We start from the raw sequence: 16,300 nt of genomic DNA, 5'->3' as shown, positions 1-16,300 counted from the left end.
ATTTGGTGATACTGTGAGTAGGCATGCTGGAATTACAGCCTGAGATGCAATACCATAGTAGCAGGTGAGTTGTGCATCCTAAACTTCTCCTTAATTTTTGATGCATGTCTCCCATAATCAGAATAGGATCTGAGAACAAAGACCTGGGAATGAAAATAGCTTCCCCTACTCTTTCAACCACCAACTAACAATGCCTTTGCTTCTTTTTTTTCAAAACTATTGAATACACTTGTTAATGTAGCTAGTGAAATGAACAACTTAAAATCAAATTGCGGGCCAAGCTGACAGCCTATGTTCTGCTCGAGATAGCTTTTCAGATTGCTCTGCGTATTCTGTTCTGCTAGAGACAGCTTTCTCTTGCTAGTTTCAAAACTCTCTGGATAGCTCATATTTTGCAGAGCAAAAGCTCTGTTTTTTCATTTACATATTAATTCAGTCATTACCCCAGGTTCCCTTTTGATTATTCCATGAGTCAGCATCCCATGAACCCAGCCACTTGATTCTTAGAAAGAGACAGCAAGCACAGCACAGATAATAAGATAGCTGGGTGGGATCTTGCCCTGAAATTACCAGTCCCACTATGCCTGGGCCTGTCCCAGGCTGACCTTGAACTCAGGATCTGCCTGCCTTTGTATGTACCCACCCTTGTATCTGTCTCCTCGTGCATCTTTCTGATCTCATCTCTTAGGATGTTGGAGACTGGGTTCTCCAGAACAACTTGGTTAGCTAGATTAGCTGAATTGGTGAGTTCTGTGTTTAAGTGGGAAACCCTACATCAGTATATAAGATAAACAGCAACTGAGAATGACATTCAGTGCCAACCTCATATTCAGTACCAGCCTTCATATGCATACACACACACACATGCACCCACATACATGTAAACATGTACACATGTATACCCATATTAATATATACAAAAATTAGCAAAAAATTGAAGACTCTTAGTTAACTGGGATGCTAACTCAAGGTATAGGAAAAGTGATTAAGAAATTATGTAATGCTGATACTTGCAGAAATGGGGTACATAATGAGTGAGTAAAATTTGTTGCTTTGTTTACATGAATATTTTTATATATCAACTATTTTCCACCTTTCTCTTCACAAATTCTATGGTATGTTGAAATGCTAATGTTTGTTAATGTTATAATCATAAAGTTACAACTATCAAGGAGTAATTATGACAGAAGCAGTATAAAAAGATCATCAAAAGACATCTATAGGGAGGTTCATATTAAATTTATGTCTCTACTTGATGAAAGACACATTGTTGATTGGTAGGGAAATAATCACAGAATGCCAAATGCAGTCAGCCATCAGTTTTTACTACAGTTTGGAGTCTCATGACTCCAAAAACATGACTGAAATAGGAATTATAAATGTTGAGTGGAGAAGCTGTGGTAAAGAAAGCCTATGTCTCACAGTGAGGAGAAAGGTCTTCCTGAGGAGCTAGAGAGGAAGGGTCCAGCAGGACAAGATGAGTGGCTAAACATGAGGCCTTGATGTAAGGTGTAAGATTCAGATGTGCTACGCTCTGAACATCACAACATAACAACTTCTTTTCCAAACTAAAAGCCCATTGGTTCAAGCAGAAAACAATGATTCCCTGCTCTGAGTTAAAATTAAAATGCTTCTGTTCACTAGTCTCCTCCCATATACATAGCTGAGCATGTGACATAAGAACCTGTGATACTGGCCAGGCAGGGGTGGCACACGCCTTTAATCCCAGCACTTGGGAGGCAGAGGCAGGTGGATTTCTGAGTTCGAGGCCAGCCTGGTCTACAGAGTGAGTTCCAGGACAGCCAGGGCTACACAAGAGAAACCCTGTCTTGAAAAACCAAAAAAAAAAAAAAAAAAAAAAAGAACCTGTGATACTTTAATGATATGTCATTACACGTGACTATTAAACAGCCTCTTGCTCTCAATAGCTATGAACAAATATATATTAACACTGCACAAAAATAAAAAAATGTAGCAAGGTCTAAGAATGAAATGAAAGTTTGGAGGTATTCTGCTCAGAATTCCAAACAAGTACCACTGAACTGTGTTTTGCTTCAGGACCAAACTGTGTTTTGCTTCAAACATACCTCATCCCTTCTCTCCTCCTGCACTGGCACTCTTCTGGCCAATTATTTTGTATTCTTCAAGTCTCTATTGCCCTCTTTTTATTGTAACTCCTCATCATTGCCTTCCTCAGATTACTGGAAATAATGACTGCACACAAGTCATTGTTAGCAAAACCTGTACCACTTACTCACATCGCCAGTCCCCAGTGTCTTATTTCATTTTGTCTTTGCTGCATCAAAAACTCCATGAATTTAACTCCATATATGTTTATAATGTATATATCTGAGAAAGTTAGGACTATTTTTTATTGTTCTTCATAGCTTGAGGCTAGAAAATAGTATATGCTAAGATACAGAGAGAGAAGAGAGAGAAAGAGAGAGAGAGAGAAATGATTAGTGAAATCAGAGGCAAGCAAAGTATCATTTTAAAAGAAAACATTTGTACTCATTTAGCGCTATCATTCAATGTGACTCAAGGAGACAATCCTCAGTTCCCTCGTAGCCTATAGGGTGAGAGATAATGGCATTCTAGCGCCAGTTACCCTGCACTTTCTTCCCTGAGTTTGAAGATAGAAGATGTCTTCCCTTTGTCATGTCTTTCCATTTCTGTTAAGTTTCATTTCCTGCTTATTGTAATCATAGATTGTTCTTCAAACTCTTCATTTCCTTTTGAAAAGTTATTTCTTGATGTTGTATGCATGTGCATGCCAGGGGTGGGTTTGTCCATAGCATCCATGCAGAGGTCAGAGGACAAATTTAAGAGGTCATTTTTTGTCCTCCCACCAGATTCATCCTAGCTATCAGCTCCCCAGACTTGTAGATAAGCACCCTCTGCCCACCATACCATCTAAATGGTCCTCTAATCTTTCATTTCCATGTGAACACTATAAAATTGAAGAATCTAATTTAGCATTTGTAAAAGAAAAGCCCTTAGGTGCTATTAAGATTAGCATAGCTGATGAAGCTAAACAGGAGATGATTCAACAACAATTACTGTTTTCCAGAAGAATTTTTTAAATAGAAAGCCTTCCTTAATGAACAAAAGAGATCAGAGTAAAATCAACACTGTTTTGGTAATTCTGAGATATGCATACACACTGTGAAAAGCAAAACCCATCTCCTTGTTTAAAGCGGTGCTGAGCAGTGCACTGCCCTCTGTCTGGAACCACATTAACCTTTCTCTGCAGTGAAGAACTTTAAGAGCTTTGCTATTTTTCTTCCTTGCAAACCTATATTAAGATATAGAACCTTGTTTGAGCATATTGCATTATTTCCAGCCCCACTTATGGGAAAGGCAACTGGGTATGAATTCATGTTTGTTATACAAACTACAGGACTGTGTTAGCCACAACTGAATACTTAAACCCAAGGCAAACTGGCATAATCCTCATAAATATGCTCCCCCCCCCTCTCTCTCTCTCTCTCTCTCATCCTCTCTCTCTCTCTCTCTCTCCCTCTTCCTCTCTATTTATCTCCATCCTCTCTATCTCCATGTGCAGGTGCACATGTGTGTGTTCAGTACATGTGAATGTCATGATGCACATGTGGAGAACAAATGAAAAATTTCAGGTATCAATATGAGGTCCCCAACACATATACCACAGAGGACTGCTGGTTCTGGGTTTAGTCAGAGGAGATGCAGCTAACTGTCAAGAGACTGGAGGCCACAGGGCATTTAGAGGTCTGGTAGGGTGGGGACATTCTCATGGAGACAGGGGGCTGGAAGGAAGTATGAGATGTGGATCAGTTGGGGGGGGTGAGCCGGGAGGGGAATAAAATCTAGAGTTTAAAATAAATAAAAATAAATAAATAAATAAATAAATAAATAAATAAATAAATAAAAATGAAAATAAATAAAAAGAAAGAAAGAAAAGTTTCAGGTGTTGGTCTTTGTCCCTTTCACATTTTTTGAGACAGGTTCTCAGCTCCTTCCTTATTAAGACAATCCAGCTGACTCACAAGATTCTGGAGGTCCTGTGTACATATTCCATATACTGGTAAGTGCACACTGCAAGTATGAATACTTGTACTATGGTGTTGAATATTTATGCTCAGTTCTAGGGGGATTGAAACTCAGTTTATCATACTTGCAGAGCACACAGTTTTACCTATTGAGTCATTTCCTAAACTCCACACAGGTTCTGGTTATGAACTGTAGCAACATAACATTAAATCAGAAAACTTTATTGGTTTACTGGAAAGAGAGATTTTAACTACCTTTGTTTCCTAACTAAGGAATTCTCCCAAGAAAATTCATTTGTTTGTCGATAGTATCTATCTAAAGAATGTAAGTTAGCTTTGAATCTCTTTGTAGAAATCACTTTCTCATGTCCCTCCCTGAACATATTAGGACATGATTTTTTGTTTATTTGTTTGTTTGTTTGTTTGTTTTTTAATGTAACATGAACATTTTCATTCCTACATCATTTGAAGTTGTGTTGTCTTTAGTTCATTTAAGACTCTCTTACACTGATGCTCAATTCCTTCTTCTTTAAAGAGAAGGTTATTTTTGAAGCATAATCTAATGCTTCAAGCTCCTGTCTTCATTTTATGCAATTAAAATGATGCCATGTATAACCATGACTGTGCTGTATATAAAAGCACCAGTGTAATTTGCATTTTAAGGCCTGTCATTTCTCTTTGATTGCCCTGGATACAGGTGTTATAATGAGCACTAACACCAGAGGGGGCTCCTCTTCGATGCTCAAGGGCTTTGCACCTACGTTGATAGAACTTGAAGAATATCCTATTTACTTATCCCAACTTGCTACCAGGCATTGGCACTGTGGTTGTCTGTGAGTACATTTAATATCTTGATTAGCCCTCCTGAGGTTTCTCCTGGAAACTCATTTACAAAGAGGGAGGCATGGGTGGCTGTATGATACCTATGGCAGCTTCTGAAATCTTCTGCAGAGAGGTCTGTTTGCTTAGAATTATAAGATACTTGTTACCTTGACAACCATAGGCAAGAAAAGGCTGGGTTTTGAGTGACTTTAGTTTCCTTTGCAATTCCTTATGGGGATAAATGATTTGTATGTCTAATCAATGCATGGTGAAGACAAGTTATTTAATAAGATTAATGAAGCTCCTATCAAGTATTTCCTATGCTAGGCCCAATGGCCTGACTTCCTTAAAATGTACTCTAGAATGTAGTTAACATTTCTGAAGTACAGACTGTGGGGAGGATCAATACAGTTTTAAAATGAGGTGGGTGGGGACATAACTATATTTTCGAAAGGCCTCAGACACACAGTCTAGTTTGGGGTGTTTATCTCGGCATTTAAGGATATTCTGCAGATTCAACTAATGCTCTGTGAGTTTGTCATTTTCTCCTGTGTTTCTTGCATGGCATGGTTTCATCCTCCATCTTCATGCTTCTGTCTATTGCTTTCTGTCTCACTACACAAACAAATTTGGGTTGTAACCATAGAAATATACTCACTCTGTTTATCTACAATTGAAAGTAATTTCTTGGATGTTGCCTCAGTTATTGATTGCTGTGTAACACATTATGCAAAGCTGTAGTTGCTTCAGATAGTTGGCATTAATATCCTGAGAGTAGTTTAGCCAGGTAGTTCTAGTCAGAGTCTCCAGAAGTTATATTTTAGCTGTCAGTCAGAGCTGCCACCCATGAAGACTAGCAAAGGCCGTTTAGATACTCGCCATGAGCTCACTGGTAGGACTCTGCTCATCACCTTGCCTTTTTAATAGGCATTTCTTTCCACATGGCAGCTTGTTCCCTCGAAAGGAATTATGAGGAAAGTAGCAGAGAACTCCTTCATTACCTTGTCTCTGCATTGATCTACTATAACTTGACTGGATTCTATCCGCTACAGAGACCAACCCTGACTCAGGGTTGGAGGACTACCAAAGAGTGTGAATACCAAGTGTAAGTCATCTTGAGTATACATATCACCCCTTTACTTTACCAGGTTATAGAAGATGAAATTAAAAGTTTTTCCCCAAGTTCTTTAGAACTATACATGAGTTACTTTGCAGAAACAAACATAGGATTTGGTGTGTGTGAGAGACAGGATATGTTTTAAGAGCATGTGCATATATGTTATCTATCTATCTATCTATCTATCTATCTATCTATCTATATAACACAAATATGTATGCGTATATGCATATATAGTTATATTGTTAGGTATTATATTAATTGGGGGAACTCTCAGAAGAGGAGAGGGGGAGAGTCTCTGGGAGGGTGGGACTGGGAGGAGACAATTTAGGGCATAGTTAAACAAATAAAAATATAAAAAAATTTGCTATATTTCCCTGCATATTTTATATGTTTCTCCTAGTTACTCATTTGTGTCTCATCATTTCATCCATGGTCATGCCCTTTATTTTGTGCTGAAAATGTCATCTTCTGTAGCACTGTTCCAAAATCTTGGAAGTTTCTGAGTTGGAACAAGTTCTAGAAGTACAGGATATACATGGGAGCCAAAATTTTCCTTTTGGTAGTAATAGATAGAAAGGAAAATAGTTTTATTTGTCTGAGTTTATGCTAAGAATGATACTTTGCCTTCCAGTGTGAATATGTTGCCTTCCTGATTCCTTCAACTTGAACAGGTCTCAGTTTATAAGTTACATGTATAGTTTCACAATGGTATGTATGATGCCTTATTTAGCTTGCTATGGCATGAACATTAAAGATAATAAATGGTAAATCACTGGCTATAATCAAGATTAAATCATGGCACCACTCTTTTGTAGAATTGGCATTGAGGAATGTAAGTCATGGTTTTGATGTCTCTATTGCATTAACATGGGCACACTAATAAGAGCAATCATATGGCTGCAGAGCTTTTCCAAATATGTTCTACTCTAAGTCTTTTAGCATATGGGTAGCTACAGTTACAGAAGACATGATGCTGAGTTTAGGCATCTTTATATCATACAGATTTATGGTTTTAAAGATATACATAGGCTTATTGGGCTTAATATAACAATATATCAGAAATTTAGTAAATGGATACTCAGTATGTGTAGCATTCATTTCAAGTAGATATGAGACCAAAAATCACCTATTCTCTTTTTTTCTAATTCCATCCCAGTCTCTAGCTTTTTTTCCATCTACAAAATATTCAGATGTGATGTCCTTACTCACTCTTTCCTCTATCCCACAGTTTGACTTTAAGAAGATTTTGGATAATTACCCATTTGGAGTGGTCCTAGGATGTTCCTTGGGTGTGGTTCATCAGTAGTTCTTATCAGCATGCTGTTCTTTGAGTCCCTTCTTTGGTAAACAAGTTTTGTTTTCTTAAGCAAAAGGAAAGTGTCTTGATGAAAGAACACAACCAGGGAAGTAAGTAGTCACACCAACAAGAACTGAGCAAAAGGCTGCTCAAGTGATTCAGTGAAGGGAACTGTAGAAACTTTGTGGCTTCAAGTAAGGTGGAAACCAGTACATAATAAAATAATGCCAAGTGACGAAGCCAGATGACATCCTGACAGTTATCAATGATGTAAGGTGTTTGTAAGCATTCCTCCTGGAAACATGGGGCCCATGTTTGCACACCCAGTGCAGTGTTATTCTGGAAGGAAGCTTTACAACCAGGTCTATGTTCTGTTCCCATCTGCAGCACCTGCTACTTTATCTGTGCAGAGAACAAGCTTATCCTTTTCAAATAAAAAAAAAAATTAAGCGATTAAATAATTCGCCATCTAGTCTGCACTAATCTCCTTCCTATGCTGAAACCACTTCTCCCTATCTAGGATGTCCCTGAAAGAAGCATGCAAGGATAATTTCAGGAGGAAACTGTCTCTTTAAAATCTCTCAGACTTCCACTAATGAATCTGAGGAAAATTCAGTTTCATTTTGTATTTCTTAGAAATGATCTGGCTATGGGGCAGAATGATTTTTTGGAAACAAGGAAAATATAATCCACCAGTTCAATCTGTACACTGTTTAACACACACATTTTCTCCATTAACAATATGGTGTAAGAGAGAGGCTAGGGGTCATTAAAGGACCTGAAAACACCCTGCAATGTGTTTGCACAAGATTAGTCTCTCATTGAAAAGATATTTTCATTTTTGCACAGCCTTATGTCAGGGTTATTGGCCTTTATGTGTGGAACTTTTCCAGTTCATAAAGGCAAAAATGCTCAGAACTGTGTTCTGGGTTTAAAATAAAAGAGTAAGCTGCAGTAGCCTAGAAACCTTTGTTGCTATTTCTATTTCATACCTTTCTCTCCATTTCTTATGCTTTTTGCCAACTTGTCTTGGCTTTGCTTACTAAATTGAGGAAACCTTGTGGCAAATTGTGATAATATACCTACTCAACTTGCTGCACATTTTTTAATATGTGGATTAGATTTTAATATCAGGGAGTTTCAAATGGTGCATTTTTTCCTGCTCATTATGGGCTCACCTAAGAACTAGTTCTTCAGATATATGCAGGAAACAAACTCCATTTAGACGAGTCCATGATGATTTATGCACTCTAGTTTTAGTTCTCATGCTCTGTTGCCATTGCAGTAAGTCAGAAAAACACTCTGTAAAATTTTGCTTCTTGGTATGTTTAAGACTGTAATCTGAAGTACGTTGGAAGGGCCACAAAAGTCTGTGTGTCCCCGTAAAATCCTTTTCGGGAATTTCATAGAATCCAGCAAGAGGATCTCAACCCTGCTGCTGAGCCTTTCCACTATGCACTGTTTGCAAACACCTAACTGCATGGTGTGTCTGCATTTAGTAGGAGCCCTTCCTCTGTCACACTGCCCACTATGCCTCAAAGTCCTCTACAGGCACCTAACCAGTTCCTGGGGCTAAAGTATGTAAGAGGCCTACTGTGTCCTCTATGCCTCTACTCATTCTTTCCTAGGGCCTTTGAAATCAGAAAGACCTAAAATAGATAAATTATGTACCTCTTTGGGGAAACACTATATATAACAAATCAAACCCAAAGGTAATATATAAAAAAAAATTAACCAAAACCACAACAAAAGTATACTACATGGAAGGACACAGAAAAACAATTCAAAGAATCTATCAAATGAAGAATTGGTGTTTTTCTTTTCTAACCTTTAGTCAAATTAGTCACATGGAACAACAACATCAAAAACACAAGAACAAAAACAACAACAATAACAAGTCAGGCATACTCATTTTCATATCCAACAAAATAAACTTCAAACAAAATCTAGTCAGAACAAAAAAGGAAGTTTATTTAAACCCCATTAAAAGAACAATTCAGCAAAATAAATTACAGTCATGTATACTTATGAGTTAAAAATGGGTACATTCAGTTTCTGGAAAGAAATATTTTTACTGAGGCCAGACCAGGCATATATGTGTCAGGGGCCTCATACCAGGTACTGTCTGCTGTCTGCTTGGTAGCTCAATGTCTGAATGATCTCGCCGGTCCAGGTTAATTGAGACTGTTGGTCTTCCTATGGGGTCCCCCTCCTCCTCACAGTGAGAGAAGATGCAGGCACCTGATCCTCAAGACACTTGAGAACCCAGGCTTAAGGAAGTCTGGAGGGGTGGGGTGGTGTCAGGGTGTAGAAATGTCCTCTTGGAGACAGGGAGGAGGAGGACAGGGATGAAGAACTGTCAGGGAGTGGACAGAGGAGGAAGGCAAAAATGACTGGACAGTAAAAGAAAAGATTAAAGATAATAAAAAAAGAAAACAGAAATAATTTTAGATGTAAAACCAAAGGTTCGTTTCAATACAGGGATGGGGAGTAGCTTGCATATTCCATTCTCACCAATAGAAGGTTACTTAGAAAATAAAACAAAACAAAAACTAACCAGGAAAACATGGTGTTAATGATTTCATCAATCAAATGGACCTAACAGGCATCTACACATAGTCCACCCAAACACTAAAAATTACATGTTCCTCTCCACTGCCATAAACTTTCTCCAAAATTGATCACATTTTGGGACAAAAGAAAATTTCAAAAACTATGCAAAAATCAAATATAGCATTCTCACCACAGCAATAAATATACTACCTCATGGAAACCTAACAATATAATCAGATCAAGGAAAAAAATCAAGAAATAATTTAAGGAACTCCTGCAATTGAAATAAAATTAAGCACAGACAAAAATACAATGAAAACAGTATTAAGAACAAAGTTTATAGCACTAAGTGCCTACATCAAAATTTTGAGAAATCTCAAATTAATTAATGTGAAGGTCTTGAAAAAACAGTAACAAGCAACACATAAAAATAGAAGACAGGGAGAGTTAAAATCAGAACAAAAATTAATTTAAAAAAATTAAAAAACAACTCAAATAATTAACAAAATAAATTTTGGTTCTGAAATGTTAATAAGACTGAAAAAACTTAACCAAAAATAGTATGAACATTAATAAATTAATAAAGTTTGAGATGTTATGGGAGATACTACAAGTGATTCCGATGAAATTAAGATGATCAATAGGAGAAACTTAACATTCATATTCCATTAAACTGGAAAATAGAAGCAAAATGGATAAAAAAAAATACAAATTCATTTGATGTACTGAAATCCAGACAAGATGAGGTATATAGACAGACTGATTGCAACCAGTGAGGAAGAAGCAGTAACTAAATATCTCTCAGCTGAAAAATAAAGTCATATTCTAGCAGATCTTCCATGAAATAATGCTAACACTCCTGAAATCCTCAACAGCAGAACAGATAGGAGGTATCACTATCCCTGGTTTCTCGTTATTCCTCAAAGATACAGTAATAAATGTAAACAAAGTAATAAAAAACCTGGTGCTGGCAAAAGATAAACCCAGACACATTGATCAATAGACTAAAATTTTGGACTTACATACAAAAACACTTAATTTCAGTCATGTGATATTTTTACAAAGAGATCAAAATATACTCCAGAGAAAAGAAAGCATCTTCAACTGATTCTAGTCAAATGGGACATCAGACATCACCTTTATATCTCACCTCACAGAAAGTTTAATTTCAAGAGGATCAAGGAACTCATCATAATACTTGAACCAATTCTAATAGAGGAGAAATATGGAATATGGTTCAACTTATAGACACAAGAAAGGACTTTCTGAGCTAGAAGCTATAGCAATGGAATTAAAACCAATAGTTGAAAAGTGCAACATATGAAACCGAATGTCATTATGGAAAAGCAGCACCATCATTGGAGTGAAGAGACAGCCTACAGAATGAGAAAAATACTTCCAGCAAGGCATCTGACAGAAGCTTTGTGTCTAGGGTACACAAAAGCTCAAAATAGTAAGAATTCTGAAAACAAATAGGACATAGAACTAAACTGAGAGTTCTTAAATGAAGAGCTACAAATGGGCAAGTAATAAGTTTTTGTGATTTAAAAGTATTTATGATATAATTTACTTATTTAATTTCCCTTCCCAGTCATTCCTCCAAACCTTCCTATATACTCCAACATGCTCATTTACAAATTCTTGACATCTTTTTAAATTAATTTTTGTTTTTGAATATATATGCTTATGTATTATATAATATATATGTGCATATATATGCATATATATATAAAACCGAAATATGACCTGCTCAGTTTGTACAATGTCATTTGTAGACATGTATGAACGTTTGGGACTGGACAGCCAGTTGGAGTGCTCTTCCCTGGGGAAGACAACCTATCCTGCTCCCAGTGCTCCTCAGTTGCCTGAGGTTCTTTGTGTAGAGTTGAGGCTTCATGAACTTTTCCTGGTCCATATTAGCATGACTATAGCTTTTTTTTTTTTACCCTGTTTAGCTCATGTTTAGGCAATCATGTCAGTGAGACATTATCGGTGTAGCTTTGGATACTACTAGGAGTCACAATCTTATAGCAAACTCTCTGATTCTCTGCCTTTTAGCATCTTTCTGACCTCTCAATATTCAACATCCTTAGCCATTAGGGTAATACAAGTTAAAACAACTTTGTGACATTATCTTATTTAACATAAGCAGAATGTCTTAAGATCAAACAAACAAGTGGCACTGTGAAAAACAGTTTGCAGTTTCCGCATAAAGTAAGAAAAAACTGTACATGTGATCCGTCTGCACCACTCCTGGGCATGTTCCCAACTAACTCTGTCTTACTGTGAAAATACTTGCTCATCCATGTTCACTGATGCTGCAATCATATCCCTTAGGAAATGAATACAAACTAGACATCCATTAAGAGAAGAATGTACAAAGAAAATGTGATTCAATGAACAATGGAGTATTATTTACTTATTAAAATAAATGTGAAATTTAAAGCAAACTGAATGTGGCTAGAAATATTTACCCCTAGTGATGTAAGCTAGATTCAGATAGATAAGTGCCTCATATTCTCTTTTTTATATGGATACTATATCTAAATCTTTAGAAATATTCTCTTAAAATAGAATACCCATAGTAGACTAAAATCTAACAAGAAACTTTGGATAGAGATTTCAAGGAATGAAGATAGAATACAATATGTATGAAGCAGAAATGGGGATTGTGGAAGAGGAAGGACTATAGGGGAGGGAAATGGGGGGAATGTAGGGATGGGAAATGGGGGGAATGTAGGGGTGGGTATAAAGACTTTCAAAATTACCTTATGGAAATCCTATTACTCTAGAACCTTTCTAATTATTTAAGTATAAAAGATTAATGGTGATTAAATGGACTTACTATCTAATAGTGATACAATACCTCTCCATATATCATCAGCTCTCAAATAAATATCTAGATATATTAAAATTATATTCATTTTATGTATGTAACAATGGAAAAATTTAAAGGTATTTTATTGCTGAAAATAATCTTACCCTTTTCCTTCTTAACTACTATGAATAGTTAAGGTGTGTCCTTGCCAATAGGTGAATTGCCAATATTACATTATTCCAAGAGCTAAAATAAAACTTCTTTCCTATGTAATATACCTCAGGATGCTGATTATCGTCAAGTGTGTAAGACAGCAGCAAAAAGGAAGCTAATTCAGAACCACTTGACAGAGAGAGATGGAAGTAAGGGTGTATGGAGTGAGGGATGACATACAATAAAAGACGACAGTTGAGGAAAGGAGGAGCTGATAAAGTCCAGACACATCAGTAAAAAGGTAGTGTTTGAAGCTAACACTGGGATTGGCTGATAGTGGAATTAAATTATATATTCATAGTAATCAGAATATTACTTAATGACACCTCTTGTAGAGTTTACTTAGTTTTCCTAAAAAACACATTCTATGTTTATGTTTACTCATCTTTAATAAAATAAACATTTCTTCCCAGCCTGTTACCTAAGTTCAAGAATAATGTTTATTAGTTTAAAATAGAGAAAATATAAATCTCCAAAGACTGTCTCTAATGTAAAGAACAGATGACCAATTTCTTTCTGTGACAGCTGCCACAATCCCGACCATGAAGATGACTCCTATATGTATTGGCATAACGGGACAAAATTGCTCCTTTGACACAGACACAACTAGTTTCATGACAAAATTATAAAACAAATAACCCAAGAGATAAAGCCATTCCATTTCTTTGGAACTATTTTGGACATTCAATGAATTTACATTCCCTTCATTAACCTTGCCATTGAACTGTATGGAGTTAAAATTTTCCATTACCATGCCCAGAAGTAAAGAAACGACAGCCATGCTGCCTGGGATTCCCCAGTGAGTGATTTGGGTGAGGACAGTACAATGCTGAATAAGGACGTGGGAGGGAAAGGGTGGCAGAGGAAGTTCTCCTCATCTTGAATTTCAGACAGAAATCTGTCACTTCTTAGGGAGGTGATTAGGAAGTTACATTTTTTTCTCTTGTTTTCAGACTTTAATTCCATCTTTCTTTGTTCACTTTCTTCCATTGAACCCCTCCCCTGTGCTATTAGATTCTTGGCCTTTTTTTATTATTAAATTGTTGTTACATGAATACCATATATATTACTAATATAACCCATGTAGTCTGTGTGATATTACCTGTGTGTAAGTTTTCCGAACTGAACTTTTTGATATAATTCTTTCTTGTCCTATAAAGTGAATGCATTTCATAAACCTTTCCTTTGCCTGCAGTTTTCTTTCTTTCTTTCTTTCTTTCTTTCTTTCTTTCTTTCTTTCTTTCTTTCTTTCTTTCTTTCTTTCTTTCTTTCTTTCTCTTTCTTTCTCTCTCTCTCTCTCTCTCTCTCTCTCTCTCTCTCTCTCTCTCTCTTTTTTTCTTTTTTTCTTTTTGAGATAGGATTTTTCTGTGTAGCCCTGGCTGTCCTGGAACTCATTCTGAAGACCAGGCTGGCCTTGAACTCAGAAATCTGTCTACCTCTGCCTCCCAAGTGTTGGAAATAAAGGTGTGCACCCGGCCCTTGCCTGCAGTTTCTAAAGAGGTTTTTACTCATTCTGGGACTCTGCCCTCACTTTTCTTGGAGTATTTACATTTGAAATTAGAATACTGTACCTTTTTATACTTTCTTGAGATGAAAATCTTCTGCCAGCCTCCTTGCCATTTTTATGTAATTGTAGTTAAGGAAGATAGCATCTCAATTTTCTACTATCTGTGGGAAGTGAGGAGGCTAATTTCAATCAACATTAATTAACAAATGTATTGACCGCACCCCTCAGAAGCCCATGATTTCTATGTAGGTTTCCTAACCACTGAGCCATTCCACCTCACATTCCACAGAACTTCAGAACACTGGTTTGATTTTTCTTCACATTGACAATTTCAAGTCAAATGGATAGTCACATTTCCAGGATGATCCTTAATTTTCTACTGCAAATTAAAGTAGCAGAATAAATTTAAACAATGATTTAGAGGTTGAACAGCTCCTGAACCTTACATATGCTTCTTAACATCACAGTGACTCCACAGTCATTGGAAATCCTATGCATTGCATCATTTATCTATGAATATTAAACCATTAGATTTGCCAAATTTAAATTGGAGAAAAACTAGAACATTGTGTTATATTCCCCATGGATTGCCTGTTTTCGCATTCATTGTAAAAGTAATGCCAAGTTCTTGACCCATTTTATTAACATGCATTAAAATTTAATACCAAGAGCACATGCTAAGTAATGAAATGAACATGCTAATACATAAGCCTTTTATTTATTCTGCATAAAATACTATTTTATGTCTAAAAACAGCCACACATCATATACTCCCAATTAAAGAATTCATACTCATACTCATAAAAGAGTTCTTGTATTATAAATAGTAATTTTTATCTAAAATTCTTTGTTTTTTATAAAAGTAACATGCTTATCCAAAAGAATTGCAATATTTCCATTTTTTTTTTACAATAATTTGACTAGTATTTTGAGTCTTCAGTGACCAAATGGTTACGTAGAGAAAATGTGAGGAGCACTTCTCTTGCGTGCTCGGCTCTTCATCATTGCATTGTGTCTTTCAGCTTCAATCCCCAGGATGGTTTGGAGATCAAATGTCCCCTGAAAAACCTCAGGACACCAATGAGTAGTGCTATGGAGACAGGTTGGATCAGTAGAAGAAGAAAGTAATTTTATAATTATAATAATCTATCGATAAGATGATGACTGAAGAGTTTTTTTGTAGAATTGGCCAAGTTAGAAAAAGTAAGCCAGTATGATGGTCCGCTGAGGTGCAGGTTCTCAATCTTTCCAGGTCTGTGATCTTTGTGTAGAGTTGCTTTTGTTGTGGTGATATCAGTCAAAATATTATTTTTCTTGTCATTCTATAACTGTACTACTGCTACAGTTATGAATTGTGATATGCATATCTGTTTTTCTTGGGTCTTTGGCAACATCTGTGAAACGGGGGTTTAACCTCAAAAGCGACCATAAAACACAAGCTGAGAACTCTGAGTAACTAACTAAAAGTAGCCAATCCCAAAGAACACCATACGTGAACCATAAACCACGCCAGTCTTGACTACATTATAGGGATGTTTCCCTACTCCAGCTTCACTCCCAATATAAGTTATTCATTGACAGAGGAGGGGAAAAATATCCCATTGAGTATATTTTTATATATAATTTCAAACATCCATCCCAAAATTCACAGGTGAAAGATGAGGGTGGGCAAGAAGTGGTCCTGGAGAGGTGGCACAGATGTTCAGAGTATTTGTTGCTCTTACAGAGAATATTGGATTGGTTCGCAGTACCCATATGGTAGTATATAAGTTGCCTATGACTCCAGTTCTAGGGGATCCAATGCCCTCTCCTGACTACTGCTGACATAAGGCACAAACATGGTACACGCAGAATGCTAAAAATTTAAGAGTAAAATACAATAAGTATTTAAAAATGTAAGTGGGGGCCAGGGATTGCAATGGATTATTACCATTCTTTGAAT

Source organism: Apodemus sylvaticus, chromosome 3 (assembly GCF_947179515.1).
Source record: "Apodemus sylvaticus chromosome 3, mApoSyl1.1, whole genome shotgun sequence".
Classification (NCBI taxonomy): domain Eukaryota; kingdom Metazoa; phylum Chordata; class Mammalia; order Rodentia; family Muridae; genus Apodemus; species Apodemus sylvaticus.
The sequence above is the reverse complement of the archived record's forward strand: the minus strand, read 5'-3'. Positions refer to the sequence as shown.